The following is a 13,000-nucleotide window of genomic DNA, read 5'->3' as shown; positions in this document are numbered from 1 at the left end:
CAGTTACTAAAACTATACAAGTTAAACCAATCTAGCCTAAACAAGTAATGTCGTTATATATTCTTTTTTAAATCTATATATTGTTTAATAAACCGTGGTTAGGATATAGTAGCTGACAAAAATATTCGGACAAATATATTTGTAGAAACATTTTAGGAGTGTATTATGCATAGTGGCACCATTTAATACTGTACTGTGACTATCATGGTCGTGTTGGTATTATTCGAAACTAATCTGAAAATCTGTATGGAATTTGTAAGATATTTAGTACGAGTACTGTGCATTACTGATATGTACACAACCGAGACGAGATAACGAAGGTACTGCTCTCCATCGTTCATCGCTACGCGTTGCTAGTAGCAACGTATAATGCATATATATCTCGCAAAGACCATAAAAGTACCCAATGGAACCACGTTTAATATTTGATAATAATGTCCCATTACAGTTTCGTCATTTTCAATTGATTAAACACGACCCTCTCTTTAAAAATTAGAAGATAAAATACGTAATACAAATCTACTCGAAATCTTTTAAACCTTACGGACGACTACTTATGGTCTTTAAAAGCAGCAGGGATTAGCAGAATATTAACTGCGGATTTTTCTCGAGAGGCTCGTAAGGATGAACAGCGACGAGTATCTAGAAGCTATGTACTCACCTGGTCAAGGAGACTCCAACACCAAGGACGTTGGAAGTTTCGAGAAGCGATGATGGAAACTGAAGTAGCACGTCAGGTCAACTCCGGCGAAAACTGCTAAAGAAAGAAAAATCCAACTAATTTGTTTCCAACAATAAAATGAAATTAATTTGTTTCACAAATTATTAACTGGATATTATTAAAAAATTATTCAAAATTCGCTTGATTGATTCACGGCCCGGGACATTTGGGTCATACCATTTTGGTAATGGACGAAAATGGCAGAAGGAAGAACGACCGTTTTTTTCATATTTCTCTTTCCCCGGGAAACGATGGAATGCCCGAGCACCTTGTTTCATTTCTTCTCGACATCAATTTCAATCTTTTTAAACGAAATATAATCTGAACGATGAAAAGTTCATTCAAATAATGCTCCGCGCCAGACACTCACGAAAATTAAGAAGAAACACGGAAAATTCGCGAATAAAACGGATTTCTTTGTCCCAGTGAGATAATAAATCTCGTACACGTATTGGTTTTTAAAATCAATATATCCACCAATGTGCACTCGTTTAACAAGGGTGATGGAACGTGCCAAAAATCTCTCAAGAGGGTCTTGGCAACGGAAGTGTCGAAAATGTCACAATTATGAATGAAAAATTCGAATAGTTGCTGATTTTACAGTCGAAACCGATAAAGAACTCCAGATATTCCCCCAATTAATTTACAATAAATTCGCGAAAATGATCGATTGCTGACGTCATTGTATTCTAGAAAGATTGTAAAACGATAAGAATTTATTGAAAAAACTTATATTCGATGATAACACTTCTAATAAGAGTACTAAGAGGAGCGATTCTGTACTCACCTTCCTGCCTCGAAGTACCGAACGCAATTAACCGTCCGCCCAGGATGGAACCGTTCGGAACTTTTGTAAGTCACTGCACGGCCGCTGCCTATGGTGGAAATGTAATAGATATAAGTACAGAGCGCGTGAGCGAACTAAAAACGCGATAGAGAAGTAGAGAGAGGATGTTCCGTCCTTGTCTAATGACGCGCACTTGTACAGGAAATATGTAACAGCGGTATACGAGCAGCGTCAGTGTCCACTAGTGTGCATGCCTGATTAAACATGGACAGGAAGTATCTATACATGGTGTTCTCTTTCTATTTCCATGTTGCATCCATCTTTCTATATCCATGTTGCATTAGGAGGAGAGTCGTATTTCGGAACGTCATCGGAACATATTATACCTTGTATGTGATTATTTGGAACACAATGGGTGAGTATATTATAATTAAAATATATTCCTAGTTCCAATTCTTTTGAATAGTGTCAGTGACCAATCGAAATAGAAATCAGTGGACATCATGGAAAGAGAAGGCGAAACCAAATTTGAAAATTCGACATCGGTAATTCAGTAGTTAAGAATAACTCAATCGATTATGTAGATTAACTAGTTATAAACAAATATATGAAGTATAAATTCAAATTATTCTTATCCATCTAAAAATTGGAAATTAAAAAGCAGAAGACAAGAAATTATCTTCGAGGATTTATATAGTAAATACATTCTTTTGCCTGTCTTACCTAGAGATAAAACAGTTGTTTGATGGTTATCTTATAGTGTTCAGTCATTGCGAAAAATATTTTTAATTAGTTAAAAACTATAATTAATTAAAAACTACATTTTTTTATGTATATAGACGTTAGCGATGTATTATTCCGGGAAGCTCGTCTATCTCCCGAACATCGGGTTTGCGACAACATCGATTTGGAAATTATCGTTGCAGAGTATGAAAATTATTACAAGATGAAATTTCAAAAATATCCCATATTGTGTAAGAAAATAACTGGAAGGGAAATGACGAGGGAAGTGACAAATGCAAGCAAAACGTAAGAATTTAAATTATTTAACGATATTAAACGGTATTCAACGTATTCAACGTATCGTATTCAACGTATCGTATTACAATATGATCCAGTGTTTGTAGAAGTATTGAGACAAAAGCCAAATCTGTTAGTAAACAAGCGAGAAGTGAGCCTGTGAAAGAGACGAATCTACAGCAGAAGATAACTGATGACAATGCGAATCATATTAATCTCGCAATGACAGTGACGTCAATATTCCCCAATGAGAGTGATGGACGTTCATCAGAAGAGCTATTTAACGTCCCAATGGAACAATCCATGCAATCGAAGATATTGAAATGCATTGCAAAGCTTTATTCAGATAATCCGGAATTACGAAAGATTGCTGAGGACATCTCATGCGTAAGTTATTTTCGATTAATATACGTATCGTAAAGCTTTTAAACGATAAAATTCCCGTCGATAAACCGTCCAACGTATATCGACAATGACGTGATTTCAGTAACGCTTCAAATATCAAATTACGTAACACTTACTTAATATAGAGAAGACGCCATTTTATCTTTGTATCGTCACAGGAGATCATAGTAAACAAATTAAATGTACATTGGGATGACGTTATAGGCCTAGAGGAATGTAAAACCGCTGTTAAGGAGGCCGTTGTGTATCCCCTTAAGTATCATATCTTTTTTGATGGCCCGTTTTCCCCCTGGAAAGGTATTTTGCTGTACGGCCCACCTGGTACAGGTAAGATACTCGTATTCTTTTCATTTCTGTACGTGTTTACAAGAAATATACAAAACAGGGAAAACGAAGTTAGCGAAGGCAGTCGCGACAGAATGCCATTGCACCTTTTTTTAACATAACTGCCAGCTCATTGGTCAGCAAATGGAGAGGCGATTCCGAGAAGTATATACGTGTAAGTTGCTTTGTCTATGTAAGTTTCTTTGTTCCTTTGTCTATGAAGGAGAGATTCTAGGTATAAAAAGATTTGATTTTATTTTTCGTCATTTATATATAAATAGAATAGTTGTTTGGAAAACGAAATGATATCATATTCGTGATGAGGCAATGAATTTAAGGAATTTCGAATATAATATTTAATGAATAATACATTTGTTAAACTGAACAGGTTTTATTTGAACTTGCCTATAGTCATTCGTCTACAATTATTTTTATCGACGAGATTGACTGGATCGCCACAAATAAAGGAGACTGTATATTGTCTGAACCTGCAAAGAGATTCAGGTCAGAACTTCTTTCTAGATTGGATGGATTAGTGTCTAATGAGAATTCTAATGTAGTTCTTCTGGCTACAACTAATTCCCCTTGGTACGTATATCACGTTATTTCAATGTTTTCTAAGTAGAAAATATCGTAATATTTCTCCAAATTCCAAATATGTTATTGTGTTGTTTGAAGTATTCCTTCATTATTATTAGTATAATAGAACGATAATATTTATTGTAAATATGTTATTAGGGGCATTGATGCAGCTTTACTCAGGCGTCTCGAAAAGCAAATATACGTATCATTACCCAATGAAGTTGCTCGACTTGGTATATTCAAATTATACCTTAGCAACCACTTATTAGAAAATACAGATATTGTAAACCACATAGTAAAATGTACTGAAAGATATTCTTGTGCAGATATAAAATTGCTTTGTAAGCAAGCGTGGCTACTAGAAATAAGCCCGATATGGAGGAGACTTGAAAAGAAAGAAACACCTGTTACCACTTTGAAATATGAATTAAAAAGTTATGAAATATTAGCAAAATTGTTTAAAAAAATGTCACCTACAGTTATGCAAATAGATAAATATGATACGTGGAACAAATAAATACGCAATCGTAAGGACAGATATTGAAAAATATAAATAAATGGATTATCGTTCGAGAAATTTTTATTACCATCATATGATATTGCTCCATATCATGAAATATATACATGCCGTAATAGGAATACTATCATCAAATCTCTTCAAATGAGGGAGTGGCAAATGACGATGCGTATTGACAAGATTGCTCGATGAAGATCAATTACGTACTGTGTCCGCGGATTCCAAAAAATGAGTCCCTAAGTAGATGGAAAAAGGAGAGGAAACAGATAGATCACAAAGAGCTACTTATTGTAAGGGAAGAAATCTAAAACTCCAAATAAAGAACAAAAAGGAACAAGCTGCTTATGACGCTATCGTTCCTGGTCTTCCGTGTTCGGTCTCAATTACTCTTGCAGTATATTGTAGCAGGTTGTGTAGTATATTTGAGCATATTGTATTATATTTTGATGCGTACTATCTCTTCGATCACTTGTTTTCACCATTAAGACAAAAGAATAAAATGCTGATTGAAGATGCTTATTGTGACCTCAACTTAAGAAAGGAAATACTTCTTTTGATGTATATTCGAAACTGGAACATGTATCAACCTCGATGATGACCTTCATTGTTAGATTGAACTTTAGGTTTAAAAATTTGTATTTCAAAATGTGGTAGGAAGAGGATAAAACAAATTGTTAGTAATACTGAAAATTACATTTATTTTTACTGAAATCACTGAAATTAATACTAAGATCAGTGAAATTATTATTTTTCTAAAAATATTCAAGCCTTGAACTTTTTTTTCGTGGGGAGATCCTCATGGACACTGTCGGGGTAGTGTCGGACTTACCGACTAAAACCCCACGATAGTGTCACACAGTATAGAAAGCACGATATAAAAACCCCCCAAAATAAGCGCTCGAATCAATCTGTTAAAATATTTTGACGCAGTCTCTTGTAATACTTTGAATCATTCTGTAACATTTTGTACCGTTACTCTGTTAGATCTGCATAATAAACTCTGTTATCATATATTAGGTGAAGTAAAAAGTTCTGAGCGCTTTTTCGCTTTATTTCGACGATGAAATTAACATAGTCAAGATTATTCGATTTAGATTAAATATGCGCCGTTTTGTTCGATTACTTTTGTCCATTTTGAAGGCAATTTCATAATTCCGCGGTTGAAGAAGTCCTCGTCCCTATTGGTAAAAAACTTGACCAGCTCATTTTCACAAGCCTCTCTTGAGGCCAGTTTTGTACCATCAAGAAAATTTTGCAAAAACTTAAAAAGGTGATAATCGCTTGGTGCCAGGTCTGGACTGTACGGCGGATGCGATAGAACCTCCCAGCCAAGCTCTCGGAGCTTCTGACGCGTCGTTAAAGATGTGTGCGGCCTGGCGTTGTCTTGATGGAACACAACACCTTTCCTATTGGCCAATTCTGGCCGCTTCTGGTCGATCGCCTGCTTCAGTCTGGTCAGTTGTTGACAATAGAGGTCCGAATTAAGTGTTTGCCCCGATGGGAGCAGCTCATAATGGATGATTCCCTTCCAATCCCACCAAACACACAATAAAACCTTCTTGGCCGTTAATCCACGCTTGGCGATCGTTTGGGCCGGCCCACCGCGATTGGACCACGATCTTTTTCGGCTGTTGTTCTCGTATGTGACCCATTTTTCATCGCCAGTCACCATCCGCTTCAAAAATGGGTCGATTTCGTTACGTCTCAACAAAGAATCGCAGGCATCAATTCGGTCCAAAAGGTTCTTTTGCGTCAATTCATGTGGCACCCATACGTCGAGCTTCTTCTTGAGACCAGCCTTATGCAAATGGTTCCAAACGGTTTTCTGGCTAATCTTCAGTTCCTGGGCAATGGAATAAGTGCTCACATGCCGGTCCGACTCGACGATTTCCATGATTTTATCCACATTTTCGACGATTGGCCTACCAGAGCGTGCCTCATCTTCGACGTCCATATTACCAGAACGGAATCGTTGGAACCACCGCTTTGCTGTTGCATTCGATACTGTACTGGGTCCATAAACAGCACAAATTTTTTTGGCCGCCTGCTCCGCCTTTTCACCTTGGTCGTAGTGGTACTGAAGAATGTATCGAATTTTCTCTTTTTTTATCTCCATTTTCGAACGCTGTAACACACAACTGGCTTCACCGAACACAAAACTGACAAAGAACCTTTTTGATGCGTAATATCACCTTGAAATCGGTGTATACTATGACTCGATGCGATGTGCACATCGTGAGATATGGCTCACTAAAGACATCTAGCGAAAAACGCTCAGAACTTTTTACTTAACCTAATATAAAGGTAAATTTCTTCACCTTGGCCTACTTGACGCTTAATAAAGGTGCACCGGGACCTCTTTCGAAATTCAAGCCTTGAACTGCTCCGAATATTCATCGGATCTGAGTATTGGATACAGAAAATATCTGGGTAAATTTAGTCAAAAAATGTTTTCGCAGAAGGGAGTCAGTTTCAAACAGTAAGTTAACTTGAGAGAATTAAATTACAAAGTTCTGGCAGAATAACATAATTTTGCATAAAAATAATAAAAAAATGAATACGTCGAAACATTTTACAAAAAAGCAAAGCACGAAGTGTTATAAAAAGTGAACGAAAAGTGAAGTGAAGTGAGTTTATTCGTTTTACAACATATTTTATATAACATGCTCTATCAGTTTGTTACCTCAAATTTGCCTTTTATTTAAATTTTCTTACATAATTTTCATAATATATTCATAAAGTAATATTGAATATATAGTACAATTCTATAGACCTACTACGAGAAACAGATCTTAAAAACAGCAACACTAGTAAAGTAGAAGCGTTCTTCAAGCCTAAATCCAAATATGATACAGTGCTGAAAAAGTAGGATTACTATATCATAACAAGCAAAATGTATCTTCATAATCTATGTGCTACTAGCGATTTTCCACATGTTCAACGAGATATGCAGTACAGAGGACGTATAAATGTGTTTCTTTATTTTTGTTGAGTCACAAATCAGAATATTGAGTATGTTATTTTCCCGCGGATTGTAAAATCATAAATTGTTAAAGTGTCACGGCTCATTTTATTATCGTAACATCTGTTCAAAATTTGTCAATGCGACCTGGAGATTACGGTAGTGAATATGCAACAATCGAATGCCCCAGCGAGAAGGGCTCGGTCATTATATTTATTCTTATCGTGAGTTCGATAACAAAATATCGAGTTTAACAGTCGTATACAGAGCTCGATCATTCTGGATTATAGCCTCTACGTCTACGATTCCTTTTTGCTTTTGGCATTTCATCTACATTGTAATAACAGTTTTGACAAATGATACGGTCGAAGATATTTTAATAAGCGTGTTGGAGTAATTGGTAACAGTAAGTGAGTAATTATCCATACACCTCCGGGTGATAGGCTGGAAGTTCTCCATCCCAAGGACCGTAGAGTTCCTCTCCTTGTTCTTGTTCATAAAAAACGATGCCCGTACTGTATATAATAGGAAAAGTTTTCATTATTAACGTGTTGCTTTTGTTTGTTGTGTTTGGTCCGCCTGTTTGAATGCTCGTCACTATCTATTGCGAGCGCGTTAATTTTAATTTATTTATATGTATTGACCATGGCATTCCTTTTACTTCGATTTCAATATTATGGTACTTGAAAATATTGGGAACTTTATGAGGTTCTGTATATCCGTTTGAGATTTCCCTCTACTAAGTTCTTTCATTAAATGTAACAAATCTACCATTTTGAAATTTTGTTTATTGATCCGTCTGTTGTAATATTCCTTAGATTTTATTTTCGATTTTATCAGTGAGGTGGTAGGACGTGTACGGTGCCAAAGAAATACTCCGCGGATTGATTTAACAATGAGTTTATTAATTATACGTGGAAGACCTGATAGTTTTACCAGCACGCGTTACCTGGGCCGTACTGGTATTGTTCTTCGCATACTCACCGTTTACTCGACTTCACTGATCAGTTGTATCTCTCTGCGTCTCTCTAGCCTTTCCTCGTTGCCATTCATATAGGATACCGAGGTGCCTGAAACAGAATGTTTTCTTCTGGGGTAGGGAATCAGTTTCCTTTATCGAAAGCACTTGCGCTTTATTGTAAATCATAGGGTCTATTCTTTGACGACGTCCTGACCTCGGACGTCACATTTCACAGGCCAGCACGTGCGCTTGAGCCCTGGAACTTTCTTTATGGCCATGAACCGCTACAGTAGGAATTTTAAGGGAGCACTTGGTCAATAGATCCTGTATGGTCAGGACATATTTGTTTCCTTTTTGTGTTCTCGATGATGTAACCTAGACGTCCAGTAATAATTTTCTTCCCTTTGTCATCTTTCAATATCCCCGCTACGCACGTGTTCGTAACCGTCTGCTATTTTGGTTATATACGCCTTCTTCCGATTATTTTACGGAAGGACCAAAGGGATATCGGTGGGCCATTAGGCCTATTGAAGTTTCCCGACACTTTCGGCCCGTCGGCACCTACGCTTTATCGCGACACTGTATGTGTTTCGTCGGCCTTTCGTAAACAGTGTTCCGGCGATGCTATAATATGTATCAAAGAAACCGTTGGAGAGAGAATTGTTCTTTGCGCTACAGATCTTCGAAAAAGCGTACATCGAAAAAGCGTAATCTCATACATTTTTATTATAAATTAAAAATTTCTCGTCTCGTAACTTGATAGATTGATCGTGGGAAAATTAACGGATCGACTCAAAATGTGTGTTACTTATCACGTAGTCTCGATATTCTACGACAATTAATGGACGAATGTAACATTTAAACACAATAACGATTTCGTCAAATTCCATCGGCATCAGTTCTACCCCATCAACACCTTTGGTAGCCGAAGTTATGCACAAGTAACTAACTAAACACCACCCTTAAACAACCAAAATCAAAACAACAACAATAACGACGCTGCAGTCAACAAAAATATGTGAGCAAAATGCAGTACTCAGACAACAAACACAACAAATTACAGTCATGCTACAACTACTTACAAACATGTTAAGTAAAAAATAGAAATGCCAACGCCCTGGCCGCGCTGAGTGCACTCGTTCCCGTCAGATCACGAAAGTTAAGTAGCGCCGGACACGGAGAGTACTTGGATGGGTGATCGCCTGGGAACTCCGTGTGGCGTTGGCGAAGCGCGCTAGGCCCGCCGCGCCCCTCGGTGAGGTTCAGGCTTGGTGCGCTCACGTCCACCAGCAATTCACCACTTAATAAACATATCAATCACCGCTAAAAGCACTAACGATCGCAAACTAGTTTATCACTACCGGCATCAAGACCTCCTTCGCATGACGTTAGACCATCCTCGAATTAACCCTATCTCTTGAAGTAAGTACCTCCTTATATATCAATAGTTAACCATTAAATAAATTAAATCAGTAAGTAAGCAACCCACTTAATATCACAACCTCTTAAAGTAAGTACATCCCTTATAATACTATAGACAAAAACCAAACTCCATACTTTTATATCACTAGTCAATTATTAAAACATAATAACTATACCTAATACATAGTCACCTATTATAGTAAAATAGCCTAATATATAATAAATCTCATAGTACCATATTAATAGTACATTAATAAATAAAATATATATTATATGATAATGAGGTCCACTTACTAAATGATCATTCAAATCTACTTTCAGATATCGAAAAATCTCGCTCACCTAGCACTACGCCAGCCAAGGCTTACCTCTCAAGTAAGAATAAGTACGTAAAGCAACTAAGTACATCCTGCATACATGCTTACAACGAAGTAATAATTAATAATACACACAAACATTGATAGATATATGGAAAGTTAAAGCCTTATTCTCTAGTCAATTATTAATAACACAATTTAATCGTACAACTCTAAAATCAAAAGTCGATTATAATAACAGTATCCTAATAAATAAGTAAAAATACTCTACACTCCATAATACCTACTCAATGTCAATTAATATAATAATATAATTAAAATAAACTCCTCTTCGCAGGATAATTCTTCATTCTACTTTCTAAGATCAGCTCCTTCTTTGCTCCTCAACACATTCATCACCCAATTCTCTGCCTCGTAGGAGCACGCACTTATTAGAAGTAAGTACATCATTCCTAGTACATCTATTTGAATAGACAAAATAAATATAAAGCATAAAGCGTAACATAACAATCACATAGTCAAAATCAAACAAGAGAATATAATAATCCTCTTAACAAAACTAACTCGAGGCCTGCTTACAGGCATCAAAACCTCCTTCGCTAGACACATGCCATCATCAATTTATCACTATCACTCAAAGTAAGTACCTCATATACATAAATACATAAAATATAAATTTATTGTCATTATATAGTAAGTAGAATCAAACATATATGTCGGAGATGAAAGGACACCGGAGCCTTCCCTCTGGAACTTCGGGAAAATCCGTAAAATTGTAATTAAAGTTTACAGTCGTAATTAAACAATCTGCTGTCATCCTGCCCAATTGTACTTGTTTGCGATTTGTGATAATAAACTTGGGCTCAAGGCGACCACCAGTCGCCGAACGTAGCCGCGGTCAACGGGACGGGCGCTTCGCCTAACAAAGGTGTGGAGTTATAGTATGACTCTCATTAAAAGAAATACCAATAGAGGTACGTGACAGTAAAACATTCCAACGGTTCCTTCGGACAATGAATACCTGATGTTGAGGCACGTACACAGCACAAATCCAGTTAGCCCGAGGACCCGCTACAAAACCTGGGTTTTTCCGGCAATTAAGATTTTCCAAACGGACAGACAGTCTTTGTCCCAAACTGACCAATTGACAGCGACGTCAATTTCCCTTACTTTCGGAACGAGGGCTATCCTCGACAAATCCGATGGTCTCGTGCCCTTAGACACACCCCATCATAGTTTTCCTCTGTGGCATCATTGAAACGAAAATTCATTCTTTCCTGAGATCCCACCGACGAAGGGAGCAGCGCCTGACGATCAGTGAGTTTGAGTTAGAGCAAGTATATCTTTCATCCCGTTGACCGTGGATTCGTCCAACGTCACTAACATCACAAGTGCCCAACCACCGCTGTTGATTGTCGAATCGGTAATGTCCATACTCGTAGCATCAGGCCGTATCTTCGTTATCACACAACGATGGCCAACTCCAAGGGAGGTCTATCAAACGCCCACAACCCTGTTCCTGACTGTTCTCCGACATATAAAAACTAAATATAAACTAACTCTCTCTACAAATCAAGTAACAATGGTCCATTATTAAAATGAGCATAGATATCCTAGCGAGATCCACTTCATGAATAATAATTCAAAGTCAATTTTTAGATATCAAAAACCTCGTTCCCTAAACACTACGCAAGCCAAGACTTACCTCTCAAGTAAGTACATTAGTAAAAGCAAGTAAGTACCTCCTTCATATATGCTTACAACCAAGTAATAATTAATAAAACACATAAACATTGATAGATATATGGAGAGTTAAAAACCTCCTTCTGTAGTCGATATTAGTAAACAATTAATCGTATAAACTCTATAGTCAATTACAATAAACTATCTGCTGTTAAATAGGTAAAAAATGCTAAACTTCATCGTACCTGCACAATGTTTATTGCCATAATAATAATATTACTATTATAAAATTAATATAACTTTAATATAATTTAATATAAAACTCCACTTCTCAGGATATCCTGTTCTACCTCCTAAAATCGAAACCTTCTTCACACATCACCGCACTTCGCCCAAGTCTTACCTCGTAGGGGTACACACCTATTAAGAGTAAGTACATCCTTTCCTATTGACATGTCGAGTCACGATCCGAGTCCGGGCTCGAGTCGCTATCACGGTGAGGACTTGGGGTAGATAATGATTCTTCACTGAAGCTATCCATCTTCTTAGACCACGGAAGTGACTTTTATTGACACAAACAAAAAGGTTACAGAGTTGACGCAAACTGACGATGATCACACACTTGCAACACTAGTGACAATGGTCTTAGGTTCACTAACAAATACGCAGCCAACGGGATGGTAGGTGTACGTACTCTATGTCAGATTCTTTGGTGATATTCACTGACCGTAAGGTGTCAACCTTTTCGTCGATGAGATCGCAAGCGAGAGAGTGAGTTTCCGTCCCGATGATGCCACAAAGAAGAACTATAATGGGGTGTGTCTAAGGACACGAGATCATCGGATTCGTCGAGAAAAGCCTTCGTTCAGAAAGTAAGGAAAATTGGCATTGCTGCTAATTGGTCAATCTCCCTATCGGTGGTTAGAAAAAGATGCTAGCCGCCCTCGAGGGAAAGTTGCTAGTGGGAGACGCCGCTCGTTGAAAAATAGGTCTCCTCTATTTTCCCGTAGTTAGGACAAAGACTGTTTGTCTGTTTGAAGGACTTTAGTTAGCTAAATCTTAAGATTTGTAACGGGCCCTCAGGCTAGCTGAACATGTACTGCGGAGACGCATCGACATCTGGCAATCATCTTACTCGAAGAATAGGGTCTGCGTGTGGCGAGTTACGGGACAGAGACCGTTGGAATGTTGGAATTTCATTTTTAAAGAGAGCTATACAATTACTCCATGCCTTTGTTAGACAAAGCGTTCATCCCGTGACCGCGGCTACGTTCGGCGACTAGCTGTCGCCTCGAGCAC

At 37.5% G+C, this 13,000-nt stretch overlaps 2 long non-coding RNA genes and 2 pseudogenes across 2 annotated transcripts; 3 read left to right on the top strand and 1 right to left on the bottom strand.

Moving 5' to 3' along the window:
• Positions 1-996: 996 nt before the first annotated feature.
• Positions 997-4,356, top strand: LOC117215937 (annotated as a pseudogene).
• Positions 4,357-6,974: 2,618 nt separating this feature from the next.
• LOC117215936 lies at positions 6,975-9,526 on the bottom strand. Its single transcript, XR_004489249.1, has 3 exons — positions 9,362-9,526; positions 8,303-8,388; positions 6,975-7,833 (listed from the first exon to the last, which is right to left on the bottom strand). It is a non-coding gene; the product is annotated as an uncharacterized LOC117215936 (long non-coding RNA).
• On the top strand, positions 9,388-9,506 carry LOC117215938 (annotated as a pseudogene).
• A 142-nt stretch (positions 9,527-9,668) lies between the features above and the next one.
• On the top strand, positions 9,669-12,074 carry LOC117215935. Its single transcript, XR_004489248.1, has 6 exons — positions 9,669-9,701; positions 10,023-10,086; positions 10,356-10,455; positions 10,600-10,657; positions 11,667-11,730; positions 12,037-12,074. It is a non-coding gene; the product is annotated as an uncharacterized LOC117215935 (long non-coding RNA).
• Positions 12,075-13,000: the final 926 nt, after the last annotated feature.

The sequence above is a fragment of the Bombus bifarius genome, unplaced genomic scaffold, assembly GCF_011952205.1.
Source record: "Bombus bifarius isolate JDL3187 unplaced genomic scaffold, Bbif_JDL3187 scf7180000009873_frag, whole genome shotgun sequence".
Taxonomy (NCBI): Eukaryota; Metazoa; Arthropoda; class Insecta; order Hymenoptera; family Apidae; genus Bombus; species Bombus bifarius.
This window is presented reverse-complemented; position numbering and strand designations above follow the sequence as displayed.